Here is a 21,731-nt window from a genome sequence, read left to right on the forward strand (position 1 = left end):
AGACAGAAATGCCTTGCTCCGAGGAGAAAACAAGCGCCATTACCTTTGGACACTTGTTTCATGTTCCCTTTCCATCCTTACAATCATCCAGAAGGCTTTTCTGTTTACAGGTGAGAAACTCCAAGCCCAGAGAGATTAGCTAACTTGGGCAAATCATGTAACTTGTCATTTGACAGAACCTGCGTTCAAGGCCCCGGCTCACTGCAAACCTGTGCTTGCTCTACAATACTCTGCTGGCACCTCAGATTTAATGGCTCTTTGTACCACCCAATGCAATTTCTTAAAGATTATTTCCTTGGAGCCCTGTTATAAGTTTATGAGGCAAAGGAATGATTATCCACATTTTACAGATGAAGAGTTGAGGCACAAAGCATGTAAGTCTCAATTTAATAATTAGTAAGTAAGAACTAGGACCCGGGCTCTCTTACTTCCGATCAAATGTTCTTTCCACCCCATCAGACTAAAAGCTTTATTTGGGTAAGTGTTTCTGTATCTTACTCTTCAGAGGCTTAGTGTTAAAGAGCTGTAAAATTTTTATATTAGAGAAGTGATTTGCATTTCTTTTAATGAAGGATTTTTTTCCCTAATTTTAAACAGAGGAGCAGAAAATGAAGGAAACAACACTTTAAGATTATTTTACTCATTAAAAAAAGCCATGCTTCTTTTAAGGTAGCCAGTCAAACTTCTCTGCAACTGAGCTCTATTTATAATAGAGACGAATTTAGTCTTTTGTGGCAAAGGCAGTTGACAAAGAAAATAGGTCTGGGTAAAATACTTTTTTGTTTTTCAAAATAGTACAACCTAGTTTAGAAGCAATAGAAGTTCCAAAGTGATGCCATGGACTGAAATTCTTTAAAGGAAAAAAAAATGTGGCAGTAATGGGGTAGGGGGTGGGGGAGTAGAAAAAATCAGTGGTTTAAACAGATAGATTTTTCATGTCAGAGAACGCATTTCATTTATCTGTATATGTTTTTTTACAGATGAGAAATTTCCACAAATAGGGATGTAAAAAAAAAAGGCAAGCCTGAACATTCCAGAAATGGAATAAATTTTTATAATATTCTGGAGAAACACAGTCTCTCCGGATTCGGTTATGCCAGGAGAGCATCTTACAATTTTCCTTACAGTGTTTCCCCCAAATTCATAGATACCTAAGTTAGAAGGAGCCATCTGCTCTACCCTCTGATACACATGCCACTTTCTTGTTTTATGACAACCCCAGACAGCAGATGCCTGCAAGTCCAAATCCAATTTACTCTATAAAAAGAACAGACTTTTATTTCCCACAGGGGATATGAAGGCAGGGTTTTGAAACCCCTTCCAGAGGGGAATCCATGCTGGGGGTGGGCGGCTTTGGAGGATGTGGGGACCAGTGAGGCAGAAAGCCCAGGAGACGGCAATGTCGGGAGTTCGGTCAGACAGGAGACAGCAACCCTGTGCTGGGGAGATGGATCAGAGCAGGATGAAACTCCATTCTGGAAAATTCTTACAAAGATAGCCACTGAAAAAAAAATAAAAATAAAAAAGAAACAAGGACGTGGTAGATGAGAGGTGTGGATTCAAGGTGAGTTCTGAAAGACTGAGCTACAATTTCTTAAAGTTAGTCTATCCTCCTTCTTCTCCTGTCCCAGAGGTGTAGCCAGGTTAATGCTGCAGGAAGAATTCCAGAAGGTCCCTGACAAAAGCAAAGGAGTGGTTTCAGGGATAGAACAGTTTGCTGCACTATGACAGATTCGTGAAGGACCAAAAGGCAACTGTCTCCCTAAGTTGGCCTGTCAAGGACATCAGCTTTGCAGTCGAGGAGCACGATTCAAGGAGCAGATTTACCAGAAGAGCACGGATATCAATGGTCACAGTAGGTAGCCCTCCTGTTAGAGGCTAAGAATGGCTCCAAGCCCTTTTGTTTACCTATCATAATTCATTTAATCATCATGTGACAAAGAAAGTACTGGTATCCCCATTTTCCAGACCAGGAAACCAAGGCACAGAGAAACCAAAACTGGCTCCAGGGCTAGTCACAGGGTCACATAGCTAGGAAGTGGCAGTTAGCATGGGAATTCATGGTGGTAGACAGAATAACGATCCCCCCAAAGACCTAATCCCCAGAACCTATGTTATCTTACATGGCAAAGGGGACTTTCCTAATGTGATTACGGATTTTGAGATGGAAAGATTATCCTGGATTATCCAAACGATCCCCATGTAATCACAATTCTGGAAGCAAGAAGGTCCCAGTCAGTAATAAGATATACGGTGTTGGAAGCAAGGGGTTGGATTGATGGAAAGAAAGGCCCATGAACCAAGGAATGTAGGTGGCCTCTAGAAGCCAAAAACTCAAGAAAACTAATTCCTCCCTGAAGCCTCCAGAAGGAATGCAGCCCTACTAACATCTCTATTTTAGACTTCTCACCTCCAGAACAAAAAACGTGCTTTATTTTAAGCCACTGAGTTTGTGATAACTTGTTACAGCAGCAATACGAAACGATCACATCCAGGAAGAGACTCCAGGCCTTAAATATTCAATTATATCATCTTTCCAGTGTTAGATGTCAAAATTCCTAGAAAAGACTCTATAAAAGGAGTTTCACATTGGCTTTAGGATTTCCCTTAGTTAACCCCATAGCTCTTGGTGTATGTAAAACTTTAATTACTATTTTAGATTGATTGTAATGCACACAGACCCGATAGTCAGCTCAAACACAGTGCCACGGCAGTAACCACTGCTAAAACGTTAAACATTTTCTAAATAGCCCCAAGATTCTCCCCGCTGTTCCGGACACCTTGGTGTCTCCCTTGGGACCGTCTCCCCAACCCAGACCTTCCATAATCCAGCCTCTGAATTCTTCCCTGACCCAGCCCCAATTCTGAGCCTGAGTCCATTCTACTAAGCAGTGGCCACACCAAAGCAGATGTTTCATATTTTGAACATAACCCCAGAATATATATATACATATAATATACTGATATTAAATCATTTAATAATTTATAATTTAATAATTTAATTTATTAAATTAATAATTAATTTAATAATTCAGAACATCCTGGAAGCTTAACTAAAAACAAAATTACAGTTATGATTAGAGTGTTTTTTTTTATTATTATCAGTGAAAGCAAATTATCACCAAACAACAACAACAACATCTAGTAGAACACCTTCTAGTAAAAGGACTTTCTATAGAGGGCAAGCATGACACTCTCAGAAGCCAGATCCAGACTTCTAGACTCCACATTTGGACCACAATGGCCTCTAAGGAAAAGGAAAAACAACTGCTTACAAATTATATCAGTGAATACCTCAAAGGTTTGACTTTAGCAAAGGCAAGCAAAACTCTTTCAAGCAAAACTATCCCTCTTTCAAGTAAAACTGTGGGTGTTACACCCTTTCTCCTATCCTTTTAACCAGGACAACAGAAATTGAGAATAAGATAAGCACACTGTGTATAAAAATTATGAAATGTCACGTACTGCTTTTTTCTCTGACATCTCTGGCTTCACTGATAAGGAATTCGACTATTTGTTGATGCCTCATATTCTTAGTCTCCTCTGAATAATATAATTGGGTGAATCCGTGTTTTCCTCAGAAGATACACATGGGGTTATAGTCTAAAATTGCTCTACTGGTAATCCTGTGGAAAGAATCCTTTAAGGAAAATCATTAAGGGAACGTGTCAATATCCCTTACTCTCCTAAAGATGTATCATGGTGTGCTGGGTACACAGAGCATCTTTCTGCTTGGCCAACAGAAAGAAACACCAGACTTTGAAGTCATTATCAACTTTAAGCCACCCATGCTCCACCACTGCCAACTGTGCAACCTTCACATGCTAGCCGACCTCTGAAATCTATCATTCTGTAATTTTTTTTTTTTTTAAATTTTTATTTATTTATGATAGTCACACACAGAGAGAGAGAGAGAGAGAGAGGCAGAGACACAGGCAGAGGGAGAAGCAGGCTCCATGCACCGGGAGCCCAATGTGGGATTCGATCCCGGGTCTCCAGGATCGCGCCCTGGGCCAAAGGCAGGCGCCTAACCGCTGCGCCACCCAGGGATCCCTATCATTCTGTAATTTAGAAAATTGGATAAGCATTCCTTCCTTATACCCTGGTTGTAAGAACTGCATGAGATAATGTACTAAAACACCTCCAATAAAATCAATGACCTATAGCCTATGGATCCCTGTTATTTCACTCCCCATCTTTCCTGTATGAGATACAAGTGAGCGGCTAGGCTTCTTGCCTGGTACTTTCCAGATTGCTAAATATTCCAAGATGATAAAATATCAAACATGACACTCCTCAATAACTTAAGTGCTTTGCTTCACTATATCAAACAGGAAGCAAAAGAAGCAAAAGCCATGCAGGTGCCACAGGACTTAAAAAAGTTTCGTGAACCCAAAGCTAAGCACAGGCATGTTCTGTCCCTAAGAAAATGAGAATTGTGCAAATGGAAAATTCGAGAAGGAAGCAGAGTTGAGTATAAGTAGAAACTCGCATATGCCCCCTCCAACAGCAGTTCTGAAGGTGGAGAATACCATCTTCCTATCACCTAGTGATCTACACTCCCACTTCTTCATCAACATTTTTTTACATTATTCATAAATTTGAGAAAATGGACTAGGTAGTCCAAAGTCACCATTTTTGCCACTTCTATGCCAGCCATTTAGAAGATTGATCACAGATTCTGTTCCTTCCTTCCTTCCCTTTTCCTTTTTCCAGGCACACTGCAAGGATAAGATGAAAGAGCAGCCACTTTGCAAAAAGATGGGAGAATTGGAACCCAGCCGTGACCCCCGAAAATAGACATAGAGATACAGAGAATGTATTTTTCTACCCAGTAGCCCAAGGGAGAACCTCTTCAATTAAACCACTTTTGATACAAAGCCAGACTGCCCAAGATGACCGCCTAAAAATATACGAAAATCTAGGAAAAACAAGCTCTCCATCCTGGAGGGAATGTCAATGGAAAATAGTTGTTAGGCTTTTCCAGTTACCAGTAATAAAAGAAAAATAGGCCCCCATTATAAGACCAGAGCTGGAGGGGTCGTCAGCTGGTTCTGAGCCAGCCTCAGCATTTTCAGAGTGCGTTACAAATTACAGGAACAAAATGTGGACTTTTCACTCTAACCATGTTTTCAGAGTCCAGACAATTTATTATTAGGTTTGCTTCCCAGTGGGCTAGAGTTGAAAAAGATGCCTCCATGTATGGATTCAGTTTATAAGCTTTTAAAGTAATACATTCTTATATCAAATAGCAATTTTACAAAGAAAAATGCAGATAGAAACAAATAAGGCATTAATCGTTCCACTCATCAAACATTGATAATAGGCCTAAATATTTGTATTCTTGTCAAAGGTTTTTGCTCTTAATGTCTAGTTATTTGTATATCACCTTTGTCTGCTAGCTGACGTTGACGTCTTTGGAAGGCACAGTCACATCTTATTCATCTCGAAATCTTTTTCCCAATATAGTGTCTAACATATAGGAGATGTCCAATAAATGTTTGATGAAGAAATTTCTCTTGTGTGAGCTGCAAATGAAGGCATTTTCTGTTAAGTTTTTCATGGGCTCATATAAACATCCATGCGATAAATTCTTCTTTGAGTTTAATGCTAAGGAAAAAAATGGACTCTCACAATGTTCTCTCTCCCTTTACACAACCATAAGAGCAACACAGCACATTACGTTTCCCTTATTTACCTGAATTCTAGAAAGGTCAAAACAAGTTTTAAGCTCAATTAATCATTCTCCTTAAACTATTCTTTCCGATGCAACACTTTGCCTACCTACTTTCTCTTTCACCCAACTCCTTGTCCTTTATCCTTGTTTTACATAAACTTTTTTAAAGCTGCCTCGAATTCTTGTTGGAAGAAAAAGGAAGTAAATAGAGAATTGAAAAATAATAAATGAATACAGAACTAAGAAAGGACGTTAGCTTATTTCTCCCCAGGGGTTTCTTATATGCACTGCAGAAACACCGTCGAGATGCTGTTGGGCTATGTCCATGGTTGTTTCATGTGTTCCAATAGCAACGAGCTGTGTGATATTGAGGAAGGACTATTGGACTGGGAGAACCAGCATCATGGGTTAAAGTTCAACTTCTGCCCCTCACGAGCTGTGTGACCTTGAATAAGACACGTAAATTCCTGAGCATCAATTCTTTCAATAGACATTTACTGAGTCCTTATCACAGGACAGGGACAGTGTCAAGTCAATAAGATGAAACCCATGCAATCAAGTGAGTGAGTACACAGCCTAGTGAGAGAGACAGACAAGCAAGCAGACGAGTTCAGTAAATTGTGATCATTGCTACACTACATATGGTACAGACATGTAGAAGGGAGACATCTCACTCAGAATGGAGGATTCCAGGGGATTTGAAAAAAAATGTGGCAATTGTATCAATTTTTAAAGTTGATTGGGAATTAGCTAGATGAAAACTTGAGACAGAAGAGGGGGAAGAGGGTGTTCCAGGACTCAGGAAGAGCATATGTGAGTCACAAAGACAAGAAACAGCATGACAAAAGTGGGCAAGTACAAATTGTTGGAAGATAATATAGTATGTGTCCTGTCTGCCTCCCACGGTGGTTTCAAGGATTGGTTGAGTTGATGTATACACTGAAAGTGCTTTGTAAACTGTAAAGCACCATACACATGTTCAAATGTAAAAGATTATTATTAGACACTCATTTTTTTTCTTCCTCCAAATTGGAAACATTTGCTGAAGTAAACATTGCTGATGCATTAGCTGTCAGGATGGTGTATTATATTTGGAAAACATTTGCCAATGTCTGTTCAGTTTTTAAATTCCCAGTTACATGTGTTTTTTGTTTGAGAAAATACATCAAATAATAATGGATTTGTTGTTAATTGTGCAACATCGAAGCTTCAAGTTCTAAGTAATCTCTCTTCCATGTTGACTTTTATTCCATGGCGACTATGGGGTTTGCATTCACTTATTTATTAATGAAAACTGATAACTGGACACCATTACCACCTTGTGGTGATCAAATTTTGTCATCAGAGGAAATTCAAGATTCCTTATATGCACGAGCATGCCCATGAAAACAAATTGCTTCTGAGAGAAGGAGGAAGTGTGGTTGCCTCCACTTTAGAACAGCTTCGCAAAGAGGTCCCATGAAGATCAGATCCAAATACTCATCTCCCTATTCAATACTCCAGTGATCAAATACTTCCTTCTTAGGGACATTTTTCCATGGTTAGAGAAATCAACCAAAAGCATGTAGGGTAGGAAAATCAGGATGGATAACTCATGTTCAAAATTCTTGACATTCATACACTATCAGTCATTGGAGTGTTTGAATCACTGCATTCAAAAGCGTATTCCTTTTTTCCTTTCACCCCATAATAATTTCCTATAAGAGGAAGATCTGAAGAAGAAAAGAATAACAGGACCTTTTTTTTTTTTCATGTTGCCAGCAAGTTGTCTAAGCTTTACCATTTCAAACCTGAAATCTCAGGAAATAATCATATCCTGCTCCCTCTCCTCCTTGCAAAAGAAGAAACGTTTTAAGTCTCAGAAGGTCTGTGTTAGTGGTGAAATCTTACATTGAGTCATGATTAATTAAGCCACTCATTAGCCATCCTGGCCATCCGGATCCAATATATCACATTGATGAACTAAGTAATACTTCCATTTATTTCATTTTGTGTAGAGGAAAACCAACTCACAGCTCATCAAACTTGTACAGGACCTGGAAGATTATTCTGAATGCTATCTCAGTTGATGAATGAGAAAACCTGAAGAAAGTCAACTCGCTCATTTAAGGCCAGGCAGTGAATCAATGACATAGCTGGGATTAGAAACTGTCACTCTTGTCCACCCCAGGGCAGTATGTCTGGACACAAGGCCAACATCCAGAGAAAAGACTTGGGAATGGCAGTTCCTTGCAACTGTAAGTAAGTGGCTTCGGGCAAAGGGTCCACTTGCTGCCACACCAATCTCACTGTTTCAGGGGACTGGCTGTCAAGTCCCTTCATCCAAGGAATAGCTTGAGAGAACCAGGGCTCCAGAAGCTTCTTGGCATACAGGAGATACCAGTCAGTCCACAACCACTTGAAGCAGGCAGGCAGCTTCTGCTAGGTGAGGTGAGTGGCACTGGAGTGGAGCCAGAGCTCCCGGCAGGAGCAACACGCTCCACTGTGCCTTGACAAGAGCGGTGGCTGAAACCCGGACAAACTGACTTGCTTTAGAGGCAAGCTGGGAAAAATGATTTGTTGTAGAATTCCTGTTAGTCCAGTCAGCTCCCATTCTCTTGTGAAACCGGATTTGTAGGCACATGCACAGGCCAATGAGTCAGCCCTTAAAAAGTCATTCATAATTTATGTATAAACAAGAATAGCTTTTGTTTCGGAGAATTTGGGAGGTTTTTGTAGTCTGCTTTCTTCCAGTACCATTTCTGAAGAACTGTTCCTGTCTCAAGGCGGTTCCTATAGGCCTATAAATACTTTGATGTTCAGACATCTGGAACTTATATTTGGTGTTGACTAATGAGTATTATTATTTTATTATGTATTTATATATGATCTGAAAGAAATTTGAGGTTATATGCCACATAACTCTGTATACACACTGAACAATGACAAATTCTTTTTACCCATTACACTTATGATTTATTACTTGGGCAGAAGAAGTTCTGAGTCATTCAATTGACATATAATTGTGTTTTGGAAGATAGTAATGGGATAGAGAGAATGTAAAATTGCCCTTAACATATATCGTTAAAATAATTTGTAAGTGGACAAAATGGACTCCAGAGATATTATTTCTCTCATTTTAAAAATATCAAAGGATAGCCAATATGGCAACAAACTCCAGTGCGCCTTTTGAATGAGTAAAGAAGAGCCTTGGTCTTAGAAATACATGTGGGTACGTTTGAAAGGGCAATAAACAATGCATAATGGATCTGACTTCAAAGAATGCCTATTGGAGAACCAGACCTATTTCAAAGTCAAATGCTTGATACCCCGTTTGCCTTGATACCAATAAGCCACAGGTAAACACTAAGATCAAAGGGAATACTGGGCGTGTGTAGGGGCGTGTGATGACATTACTATTTCCACAAAGCATTTCCCCCAAGGGACATTGGGGACAGCACCTTGTAACAGCCTCTGTTGTATATTCAGGAATTTCTTTTAGAGGAGTGTCGGAGGTATTTCAGCCTGTAGGAATTGCAGCTCAATGGCCATAAAACAAGAGGCATACTGAAGGTGGCATGCACTTGGGGAAGAGAATATTGAGCTGGAAAGGAATAAATGGTGCCTTTATGGGCCATGCTGATCCTTGCTTGCTTGCTTTCTTCTCCCTCCCACGAGCAACATCAGTGTAAACTGGTTTGGCCCATCAGCAGGCCGTCTGGCCCTTCGTGGAAGAATGAGCCCTCTGTGCATGCAGGCAGAGCAGTTGCCAACAAAGGCCCATTGGAGTGTTTAAAGGTTCCAAGTGGCTGCTGAATCAAAGCATTTCTAGAGGCTGAAACTGTGAACAGGATATGCCATCAACAGTGAGAGGAACTCTTTGCAGCTCCCCTAGAGAATCCTTAAAATTGACTTATCTGCTTTTCCGACAGTCCCCAATTTCAATGCCCACAGTGTGGGCAGTATTCCTTTAAAGTCATTACCCAGAGCTCGGTGAAATCATACTGAACTGCATTTCAGGCACTGGCTGACTCCGTAGCAGGGAAAAACTTAAAAAGCCCCAGGGGATCCCACAACAGGGAAAGCAGGAGTCCTAAAAACAAAACAGGATCAAAACTTGCTTTTAAGAGTGTCATAAAACGAAGCAATATTTCCAGTCTCCTCCCACATACACACCTTTCAATGACTTGACTTTACTGTCCATGATAAACAGATTATGATATTGCTCAGGAGCATAAACTTAAAAAGAAATGTTAGCCTTACTTTGGATAGACGCAAAAACCTGAGATGGAAGGGACCAGACTTTCAGGCTATGTTTAGATTGCATAAAAATTATCTGTCCTATAGATTTAACACGGTGTCACAATATTTTCCTTTGACTGTCTGCCAGTGCATGTATTTCTTGTCCAAAGGATTATGCGAGGGTTAGTTGATTAGAAGTAAACAAGAACTAGATATACTGAAACTAAACAAAGCAACGAATGTGTAGCATGAACCAACCTCATTATACATGATGGAAAATAGATGATGTCAGCCTCTGCCGCGGATTGCCCTCATACTTCCCAAAAGTGTTCTCTTCCAGAACAGTTATTCCTGCCCCATTGTCTAAGCTAGCACCAGCTAAGCAGTCAACATGTCAGCCAATCTTCCCTATCACATCCCTCACTTTATCACAGTCTGGGGGGATTGGGAACGAGGTCAAGCTTCCGACTTAGGTCGATAAATGTGGCTTTCTAATGAAATTACAACTAAGTTCCAATTCCCTCATTCTAGAGGGATGTAGCTCTGGAGTGTAGCTCTGTATTCTTACTCTCAGTATCCATTAATCTAGCTTAGCCCCATCCTAATGACTGCACTTCTGCTCCCTGTAATCCATCTGTCATCCATCTGTGATCATATGGTTTGACCTGGTGGAAGCAGAATTGCCCAACGTGAGGTCTCATTCCATCTAGTGAGATGCTGGGACCCTACATGATTCTGCTCAGGTCATTTTCACAGGACTGTACCCCAACTGAGTTCCGCTAGACTTTGAGGGATTGCTATTTTGCTGCTCTCCACTCTTTCCACTAAATGGCGGTCACTCCCTGGATTCCCAGCTGAGATGCTGGATGACCTGGATGAGATGCTCCACTATCAACTGCTTCCAGAAATATCCCTGGATACTCGATCCTGGAGGCATTCTTCTGGGACTGTTCCCTGGCCTCTCTAAAGCCAGTCGTGCACCTCAGTCTACTTTCAGTCCTGTGGGCTGTGTCTTTGCCCACCTCTGGCTCTTTCTCTTCTCCAATGCCTGTTGTCACCAAGCTTAACCCATAGTGCATCAGGTCTGAGCCATCATGAGCTACAATGGTGAATTCTTAATGATGAAGGCAAAAGCTTCCTTATAATTGTTTTCATTCCTCTCATTTCATTGCCAGCAACAATGATATTCAGCATTACAGTCAACTATAAACCCCTCAAAAGAGAATCTTGATTTTCAACAAGGAAGGGAAGGATTTTTAGACAATCACCAACTTTGAGAACCTACAACAAGCAAAAAAAAAAAAAAAAAAAGAAAGAAAGAAAAAGAAAAGAAAAGAAAAGAAGAAAGAAAAGAACTGTAGAAGAAAAAAAAAATGGACAAACTCTCTGACCCAGAGTGGTGAGGAAAGGTATTTATTTATCCATTCAATAAATATTTGTTGAATATGCTGCCTACTATATACCATATCCTAAGTGCTGGAGATACAGAAATAAACAAAGCAGATTAAAACACTTGCTCTTATGGAGCCCACTTCCCAAAAACCACTAGCTGCATGATCCTGAAGAAGTCACTTTACCTCTCTGAGTTGCATTTTCTTCATCTACAAAGTAAGAATTTTGGTGTGAAGATAAAGAAGTTTCTTTCAATTCTAACACTCTGCTTAACACTCTCTAAAGGTGCTAAGCAAATAGAGGCAGACAATATATCATACCAGCATTAAAAAAAATCTAACTGAATGGATGTCAAGGAAAGATGGCAGATAATATTCAATTTAATCCCAATAATAGTCATGTGCTAGGCACCAATAGGAGTTAGAAATACAAAAATGAATGAAATACACTCTCACAATCCTTTAAGACCTCAGTATCTAGTGGCAGTATCTAGGCAAGCATATGAAATGAATTATTTTTAACAAATTGGTTCTTGATAAATTGCACTTCTTAGTTTTTATCAATTTATACAACACACAAAAATACAAAGAAGAAAATCAAAATCACCAGAAACCCAACCGACCAGAGACTATCATACCTAACAAATTGGTGAATCTTTTTCTAAACATTCCTCTATGCATGTATATAAATTCCATGGATTTTCTGTAAATTAGAAGATACAAATATTTAAATGCTGCTTTTTCCCTCAGAGGAATGTCATATATCTCTTTCCTTGGCAACAAATATGAATTTATATCATCATTTTAATTGCTATAAAATATTCTATTATTTGTCTGTATTATAATTAACTAGCTTCTTATGAATGGGCATTGTATTCTATTTTTCTATATTAACAAGACTATGCTAATGCTCACTTTTTTTATTTGTGCCAATATCTCCTTCAGATAAATTTCCATAAGTAGAACGTAGATGTCAATGTGTATTTTCATTTTATATTTTGAAACATATTACCAAGCTACACTCTTAAAGGTTTGTGCCAAATCACCTTTCAGTAACCATATAGGAATTTACAACCTTTTTTTTCCTGAGCCTATTTAATCTTTGCCACCCTGATAGGTGAGCTATAGTTTCATTAACTTTTCTTTGACTATAAGTAAGGTTGAAATTCTTCATATATATTTATTGACTATTAGTATTTTTCCATTTGCAAATTATCTTTTCATATCTTTTGATATTTCTTTTTAATTTCTATTAATGGTATTTCACATATTGGTTAATAGTTTTTTTATATATTGGAAATATTACCTCTTGTGCTATCTATAGGTACAGCAAATATTTTTCCAGTGTGGAGTTTTAACTTTTTATTATTGTTTTTAGCCAGATGAAATATTTTTAACTATTAAAAAATTTCAAATTCCACAAAAAGAGAGAGATGGGGAAGAAAGAGGAAAGTATAAATGAACCCATATGCCTGTCATCCAGCTTCAATAATTAAGTAATTCAGACAAACTTGTTTCAATTTTAAACCCTCTCTCCTCCAACCCTGTATTCTTTTGTAGCAAACTCCAGATATCCTATTATTTCACCTACAAAGACTTCACTATGTAAGCTTTCCATTAGACCTTTTTTCCTAATTTTCTACCTGTTACCTCTTTATTCAGCCAGGTTAATTTTTAAGATTTATTTATTTATTTGAGAGAGAGACAGTGTAAGCAGGAGGTGGAGCAGAGAGAGAGGGAGACAAGTAGACTCCTTGCTAAGCAAGTAGCCTGATGCAGGGCTCGGTCCCAGGACCCTGAGATCATGACCTGAGCTGAAACCAAGGGTCAGGACACTGAACCCTTTGAGTCACACAGGTGCCCCAGATGAAGTTTTTAAATAATTTTGTGCATTTCCAAAATCTGGTTGTGATTTTAACTGGTAATTCATTGGCATTACAGATTAATTTAGGGATAATCTATATTTTCTAAAGTTGAATTTTCCTAACCAGAAGTAGGCATGTCTTCATTTATTCAAGCATTCCTTCATCAATCAGCAGCATTCTCCAGGTTCTTTGTATAGATCCTAAAATTTTCTTTGTAAGTTAGCTAATATATGCTTTTTCCTGCTCTTATGAATCAACTATTCCTTTTTAGAATATTTTCTAATTGATTATTATTTATTATAAAGAAGAAATCAGTTATACATACATATGTACATACATGTATGCATATATGTATATGATTTATATATTATATAAGTTTACTATATAATATTTCTTTAATATGATTATAAAATATATGAAATATATGTAACACATATATTTATAAATAATACATAATATAATGCACAAGTATAAAATATATTTGTATATAATTATTATAACTAATATATACATAAAAGATTTATATATTATATATAACATATATTTTTTATAGTCACTGTGCCAAGTAAAACTATTTGTAATTTTTCATTTCTTTCTGATTGTGGTATTCCTGTCCTGACAGTATCATAATTAAGAAAGAGACAAGGGTTCAGAGTAGTGCCAAGAGAGATGACAGATGGACCAGGGAGGGGCATTGTCAGTTCTAACTTTCTGAACATAGCACACTAGTCAGAAGAGTTAACTCTGGCACTCCGAGAGGCAGAGAGCCAGACAATACTAGGTCAAGGTGTGCAAAAAAAAAAAAAAAAAAAAAAAACCACATTATTTATGAGGAGAAAGAGTAGAATTCAAAAAGCTTCCCATGGTTAATTTCTTGCTTGAAAAAAATACCCACTGCTGAAGGGAGCTCTGAAAAGGCATAAGTAGCTTTGAGCCTTAGAAAGAGAAAAAGGAATAATAGCCCTTCCAATGCCTCATGAATAAAGTAGCCATGGTGGGCCTTCTCCCCATTCCCTTAGCAAAACTTCATTATATCCCACTCTATTGAGGTGACACAACCAGCTTTAAAGCTAGAAAAGACTTTGGAGCATGTCTGAATAGAGGGAATGAAGGGACTTGTCCATGGTCACAATGTAGTTTGTGGTAGACTCAGGCTTTTCTGGATCTAGACTCATGTAGGCCTCTAGACATCAAGTCCAGAGTTCTGCTCCTTGTATCATGCTGTTTCAGCAATTTAAACCTAAGCTTTGTGGATTTTTTTTTTTAATTTCTAGCCTAGTATTTGGCCTAGTAAACGAGATTGTTTCTGATATATTTCAATAGATAAAGCCTTCAGTATAAAGAGATTTACTTTATTCTCTACATCACTTATGAGCATCATGAGAACATGTGAAAGGAAGTTGATTTCTACGCAAAATACAAACTCAAAGATCTGTACATGCCTTCTCTCTGTAGAGACGTGAACAAATGAAGAAGTCTGGTACAATGTGACCAGGCAGCTAAATCTTATCGAGCATAGAAACACCATGGAACCACTGGCTTTCACTAAAAGTGATAGGTGTCTTATTTTGTCACTTTAGGGTCATTTGGAAATCTCCCATTTGGTGTGATTGAGATGTCTACGTGTCATGGCATTTGTTTCTTTTCTAAAAATTGGTGTTTGTAATCACAGATCTTAATGGGCCTTCCATTCCTATTTAATTTGTTTGTAGTTAGGCTACACTGCTACCGGGTGAACGGAAGTACCTTAGTGATAGACAAGTTAGAACTGTCAGGCGATCTATAGATGGTTAATTGAGAATGAGATCAATGGTCTTTTACAGTTCAATCTGTGAATTTTTTTAAATAAAAGAAAGGTTTCATCCATTCATTATGTATGCGAAGAAGTAAGAAAATGGTACATTCAAAATAGCAATTACTCATGTTCAGGAATAAGCAGAAATGAAAGGACAGCAAGAATAAGTGCTCCCTAAAATTAGTCATCTAAAGTAATACTCATACACGTTGCTAAAGCTATACCTCTCAGAATGTATTTATTTTATACATAGTTCTAAAAACCACACTAGCTTCATTATCACATCAGAAAGCACACAAAAGAACTCAAAGAATTAAAAGGTTGAGGGACGAGGGAGCCCACACATATTGTTGTGAAGACCTCACGGTTTTATAATACTGTGTCTTGTTCAGGGCAATAGCCCTGAGGCATGAGGAGAAAGCTACTGTGTTTACCATATTCTCCTTCAGAAAGCATGGACTATATTATTTTGATCATTTTCCATCAAATTATTACATTACAATTGTTTTTCACTTTAAATGTAAACACTTTTTGTACAACTTAGTTAGGCAGTTCATTTCTCCATTGGCAGAGAAGTAACTTCATTCAATATTCATCAGTAGTATTTAAAGATTATATTCAATTGGAACAAGATCTTAAGCAATGCAAACTCCTAGATATGTGCCATGCCAATGTATGAACAGCTAAAAATAATTTTTAACCCAATGCTGGTTCTGTTGCATCATTTCAGCAAAATTATTTGACCTCAAAATCTTTTTGTCAGGAAGCATCTCAGAAGACAAATCTTCCTTTGAGTATACAAGAGAAATGCTGCTCTGGTGCTCTGTGAACTTTGCAACATTTAGTACAAGAACTTAGCAAACATCCCTAACTCAAAAACTGGATTCAGATTTTAAATATATTCCATGTAGCTTGAAATTGCAAGGAATTGGTTCAATCCAGCGAGCATAAAATATATTCTAGAGAGAAAAAAATTAAGATTCTGTCCATGGGATCATCTTTCCTACCTTTGCCTCTATTAAATCAAAATTACTGACTTAAAGTGGAGACAGTGGATTGGTCAATTCTAAGCTAGTAATTTCTGATCCTAGCAAGGAGGCCTGGGCAGCATAACATCTTATAAACATACATTTCTACTTCTTATTAAATGGATAAGATAATCAACTTATTTTTGTAACACCTGATCTCCAGCTATTATTTGCTCCCATGGATGTCAAACAAAGGCCCTGAGTACGTCCCTCTCATTTTGTGTAGTTATGATCTAAGCCCATGAAACATTTCTATAGGCTCACATTCCCATGGTCATGTGTGGGTAAGAACAATAATTGGCCAGGTATTTAAACAACTGTGTCAACTCTTAGACTACTTCTCATTAAGTCTGAGCTTGAGTAGCCACTGGGACCCTTCACTGGCCTGACTCATCTCACTGAATTCATCCATTCACTCAACAGATATTTTTGAGGGCCAACTTTGAATCAGGTACTGCAAAATATCAATTAACCAAACAGATGGCAAACCAGAGCCACTCATTGTTTTGAATAACCCCAAACCCTCAAGGCTACCTACCATGTATGCAGTATCCCATACACCAAAGCACTCAGGGGTCTGATACAAATCTGCTGAGGGGAACAAAACTACATGAAAAATATGTGAAATATACATATGGTGTGACAATTTTTCACAATTGCAATATATACTATGAAATATGCGTGTGGTGTGACTGCTTTTCACAGTGCAAATCCATTGATGTCCTAAGGACCAATTCATAAGCATCTATGCTTAACAAGAGGTATGAAAAATAGGAATGAAATATGATTTCTGTACCAAACTCAACTCCTGACTTCCTTTGAAGTCTACTCTCTCTAACATTATTGCAACTTGTTTACCAATACCTAAAGAATAATCCTACTTTAGGCTGAAACATATTAAGGGATTATTAGCTTTTGTTCTCATTTTTACAAGAAACTACTAAAATAAAACAACATGGGTTTTGTATATATGCTGATTTTATTAAGCTCTTGCTTTCGCTTGAGTTTGCCATATAGAATTTTAGAGCTGGAAAATATAATCTATAATTTGACATAATCTATCACTGTGGTGTTAGAACTGGACCCCAGTGGTCACCATGGTGACTGGTGTTAATCACAAGACACCAGGGGTCACCATGGGATGCAGGAAGGTGGTGTACACAGGCAAGACCCTGAATTCCAGAACTTTAATATTTGACTTATGATCCCAAGAACATTTATTTAAAGAAAGGAATCTGTGTTTTTTTGAAAAAGTTTCAAATCATTGAATTAGCCCAACTCCCTTGTGTTATGAATAACAATATTGAAACTTAAAGAGACACATGACCTGCCAAAGATCACATAGTGGGTGAGTGACAGTACCTGGACTCACATCAGTATCTCCACATTCCTTATTTAAGAATTGTCCAGGGATCCCTGGGTGGCGCAGCGGTTTAGCGCCTGCCTTTGGCCCAGGGCGCGATACTGGAGACCAGGGATCAAATCCCACATCGGGCTCCCGGTGCATGGAGCCTGCTTCTCCCTCTGCCTATGTCTCTGCCTCTCTCTCTCTGTGTGTGTGACGAAAGAAAGAAAAGAAAAAGAAAGAAAGAAAGAAAGAAAGAAAGAAAGAAAGAAAGGAAGGAAGGAAGGAAGGAAGGAAGGAAGGAAGGAAGGAAGGAAGGAAGGAAGGAAGGAAGGAAGAAAGAAAGAAAGAAAGAAAGAAAGAAAGAAAGAAAGAAAGAAAGAAAGAAAGAAAGAAAGAAAGAAAGAAAGAATTGTCCAATAGGGGGCATCTGGGTGGCTTAGTCAGTTAAGCAGTTAGGCATCTGACTTATGATCTCAGCTCAGGTCTTGAATCTCAACTCAGTGCCTAATGAGTTCAAGACCTGCCTTGGGCTCCCTGTTGAGCTTGGAACCTACTTTAAAAAAAAAAAAAAAAAAAGGAAGGAGGGAGGGAGGGAGGGAGAGAGGGAGGGAGGGAGGGAAAGAGGGTGGGAGGGAAGGAAGGAAGGAAGGAAGGAAGGAAGGAAGGAAGGAAGGAAGAAAGGATCGTCCAATAGGTCATACTGTCTACTAGTAAGGTATTTAAATGCCCAGAGTCCTAATGTTATGACAGTATTTCAATGGACTGTGGCATGATGGAGTTTCTGTCCATTTCAAGATCTTTGTCATCCTCTCTGAGCTCCTTTCTAATACTTCCTAGAGTTGAGGACATAAAACTTCAGAGTTTTGTTCTGAGAAGATATCAATACTACTAGGAAAGTTTGTCTGTAAAGGCTCTGTGTTCATATATATATGAACATATATATGTATATAAATATATATATATGTTTATAAATATATATCTATGTATATATATATTTGTGTACTAGATAGCGCCAGGAAAGCATCAGGTTGTCTCTAGGCTTGGCTACAAAGGGCAGTGGTGAGACTCAGCCAAGACCTGGTGGGGCAAGGCAGAGATGATTAAAGGGAAGCAAGGAAGGCCATGGAAGTTAAAGGGACTTCTAGGTGTCTCTTTGAAGCAGGAGAAAACTAAGGGAATGTTTTGTATTCTCCTTTGGCCTCAAAATATGTTTAATACTGAGTTTAAGACTGTACTACACAACTTTTCAGATCAAAAACCTTCAGGGAAATTTCACTTAATTTTATAAATATGTGACTAAGAAATGTTAACACCTACCTTTAACACCCTAACCTTTCAAGATGTAGAGACTCACTATACAACAATATTTAACAATTGTGTTCAAACTACTGATTAATAATAAATTTCTGTAGTGTACTGCGCCTTACTGAGAAAGTATTTAACTTCTTATACAGAAAAAAGAAACAAAAACTGTCCTATATGACAATGAAGATAATCAGGAAAGAACATCTTAGTTAAGTCTACATGGGTATTGGGGTAATATAACAGACTCAAAATCAGGTCTTTGTTTCTGTGTACCAGTCCACTGAGAATTATTGGCACCTCCACTTTGTCCTTTACAGTTTTGAGAGGTAACAGTTGTATCTGGGAGGGGCTACCATGCTCTGGTTCCAGCCTTGGAGCCTCAGTCTGTCCAATCACACAGGTGATATTGTGTCTATATCTGGAACCTTCTTTGGAGGAAACATCTTACTGTTGTGCATTTGTCAATCTGCTTTAACCATGATCTTTCTCTACCCTTCCCCTCTGGACTTTTTGATCTGCTGATCAATGGCTTTAGCTTAATATTAATTTTTAAAATTTCTCTTAACTGGTCAGTTGAAAGAATAAAGAATACAAAGTCAAGTTTGTAATGTCCAGTTTCCCAAGGTGATTACACCTCACCTTATAGCTAGGACCCTTTAACTTTACTGTGTTTCATAAAGAGCAATAGTAGTGGTTAAGAGGACAGCTCTAGAGTCACACAGCTTAGATTCAACTCCTGGCTCTGTGAATGACAAGCTGTGTGATCTTGAGCAAATCACTTGACTTTGCTATGCTGTGTTTTCTCATCCATAAATTAGATATAATAAAAATAGAAGTTCCTCATAATGCGTAAATGAGATAACAGGTGAAGGTGCTTGGAATAGTGACTAGCGCATGATAAGTACTCAACAAGTGTTGGCCATTATGAATCTCATGCTGTTGTGTGGATCATGGAGGTAAACTCTTCTGATTCAAGTCTCACTAGGGAATGTGCAGCCATTTTCTTTAGTTGACAGTGTAACATACTCTGCCCCTCCTGAACATTCAAAGCTAAATTGTAGGCTGTATCCTATAGTTGTTGACTACTTTTGTTCACTTCTACTTCTGCCGTTTTCTCTGTCTCCATCACTAACATTGTCATTATCATCTTCAGCAACATGGAGACACAGTGAAGTCTTGTTCACTCTGACATAAGATTTCTATGCTCTGTAGGGATCCACAGTCATCAGTGATTTTTCCCTCAGTGCCCACTAGAGCTCAGGAGAAGTTCTGAGCCCAGCGTTGAGGATCAGAAGTCAGCAGCACAGAAGTGAGTTTAATCAAGACCCTGACTCTCATCCTGCCAGCTATGGTCCCACAGATGGTAATAGCTTCACAGATGCTACACTAGGATCCCAGGAGAACAAGAGGCCTGAGATGCTGTGATCAGAAGGACCAAATGATTGGCATTCAAATACCCAAAGACACAGACCAATAGGACGCCTTCTTCAAGGGCCCTCATTGCCTCTTACCCAGCATGAGCCACACTAGAGACCTGGAACAGAAGGAAAGGACTGTATGTGGGACTATGGGCCATAGTCAAATTCCAAAGAAGTGAGCCAGAGGTGTGGTTAAGACCCAACCCCTGCCAGGGGAAGCCAAAGGCCAATGGTTGAGAAATGCTTCCTTGGCCTATTCAGAAAGATGATGAAAGCTTGGTGCCAAAGTACCTCTGTCAGCATCAGCATCTTTACTAAAATTCATTATTCACTTACTCAGGTTGAGCCCTGTTTTCAAGCAACATGTTTCATACACAGAAACCTATGAGATGGGTATCATTTATCCCACTTTATAGATAAGGAAATAGCCTCTGAGAGTTTCGGTGAATTATCTAAGATCACACAGCTATTAAACAGCAGCTTAGTCTCTCTGAGGCATGAAGGCACTTAACTGAATATGCACATCCCCAGCACCCACCGGCTGCTATAAGGTTGGTAACAGAGACAAAGTTATTTAACTGCTTTTACGGTGTTTATTTTATACCGAAAACTGTGTATTGTCTTTTTTGTGTAGCTATAAAAAATATTATATGGTAAAGCATTAATTATTTATCAGCCTTTTAATATCTTCTCACTGCTCTAGGAGTCCAAAATGATTGTCTCTATTTTTTTTCACTTTTTTTTTACTTCTACCAGTTAAAAAAATTATTCAAAATTAGTTCCACTAGATAATTTCATGGTTCCTAGACTGGAAATAAATAGCTCTCTAGAATTTGCAAACTCTAGCATGCTGTTTCACTGCAGAAATCAGATATCAGCATCGGGTTCAACCTGGCCTCCATTCTTTTCTCTTTAGAGAAGTACACTTGTTGATTGGTCTCAGTAAGATATGTCTTACATTCTGAATGTATTGTGCCATGTTGCATTAATCATTACATAGCTACAGGGAATGAAAATAACCAATTTCCTTAATTAAAGGGTTCTAGTAAGACAAGAGATGCTCTATTCACTTTCCATTTGTCTTGGCTAATAGTAACAGCAATAATAATACCTTGAATTTAGACAGTCCCTTTCTTCCAAGAAGTTCAAAGCTCTAGTATGTCATAAGAACAGACAGATGAGTAGTTGTAAACTTGGCAAGAAGAAACAGGTGTAATTTGGGCCAAATTAAAACACAAAAATGAGACCATAATTTTTTTGTGATGAATGTATTATCTTTCATAGGATGGATACAGTGTGGTGTAAGAAGGAAAGAAAACACAAAATTTAGATGCCAGCTTTTGTGTATGAATCTTGGCTTCGCCAAAAATTAGCTGGGGGGCGGGGGTACAGTCCACACTTAAGTACATTTAACCATGCTAAGTCTCAGGGTTCTCACCTATAATAGAGACATGTATGACTATTATTAATATAAAATAACAGCTAAGGAAGGCACTTTATAAACCATGAAGTCTTATAAATGTTAAATTATTATTTTCTCATGATGTTCATAGAAAAAAATTTCAAGCAAGCTAACAAACAGTTGTACCTTACCTTCTACAACTCATGCTCCACTTTTTATTTTCCAGTCTCTTTCCTGGTATCTAGCACCCAATGAAAGGCTATGGATGCTTGTTGAATTGG

This window comes from Canis lupus, chromosome 10 (assembly GCF_048164855.1).
Source record: "Canis lupus baileyi chromosome 10, mCanLup2.hap1, whole genome shotgun sequence".
NCBI lineage: Eukaryota > Metazoa > Chordata > Mammalia > Carnivora > Canidae > Canis > Canis lupus.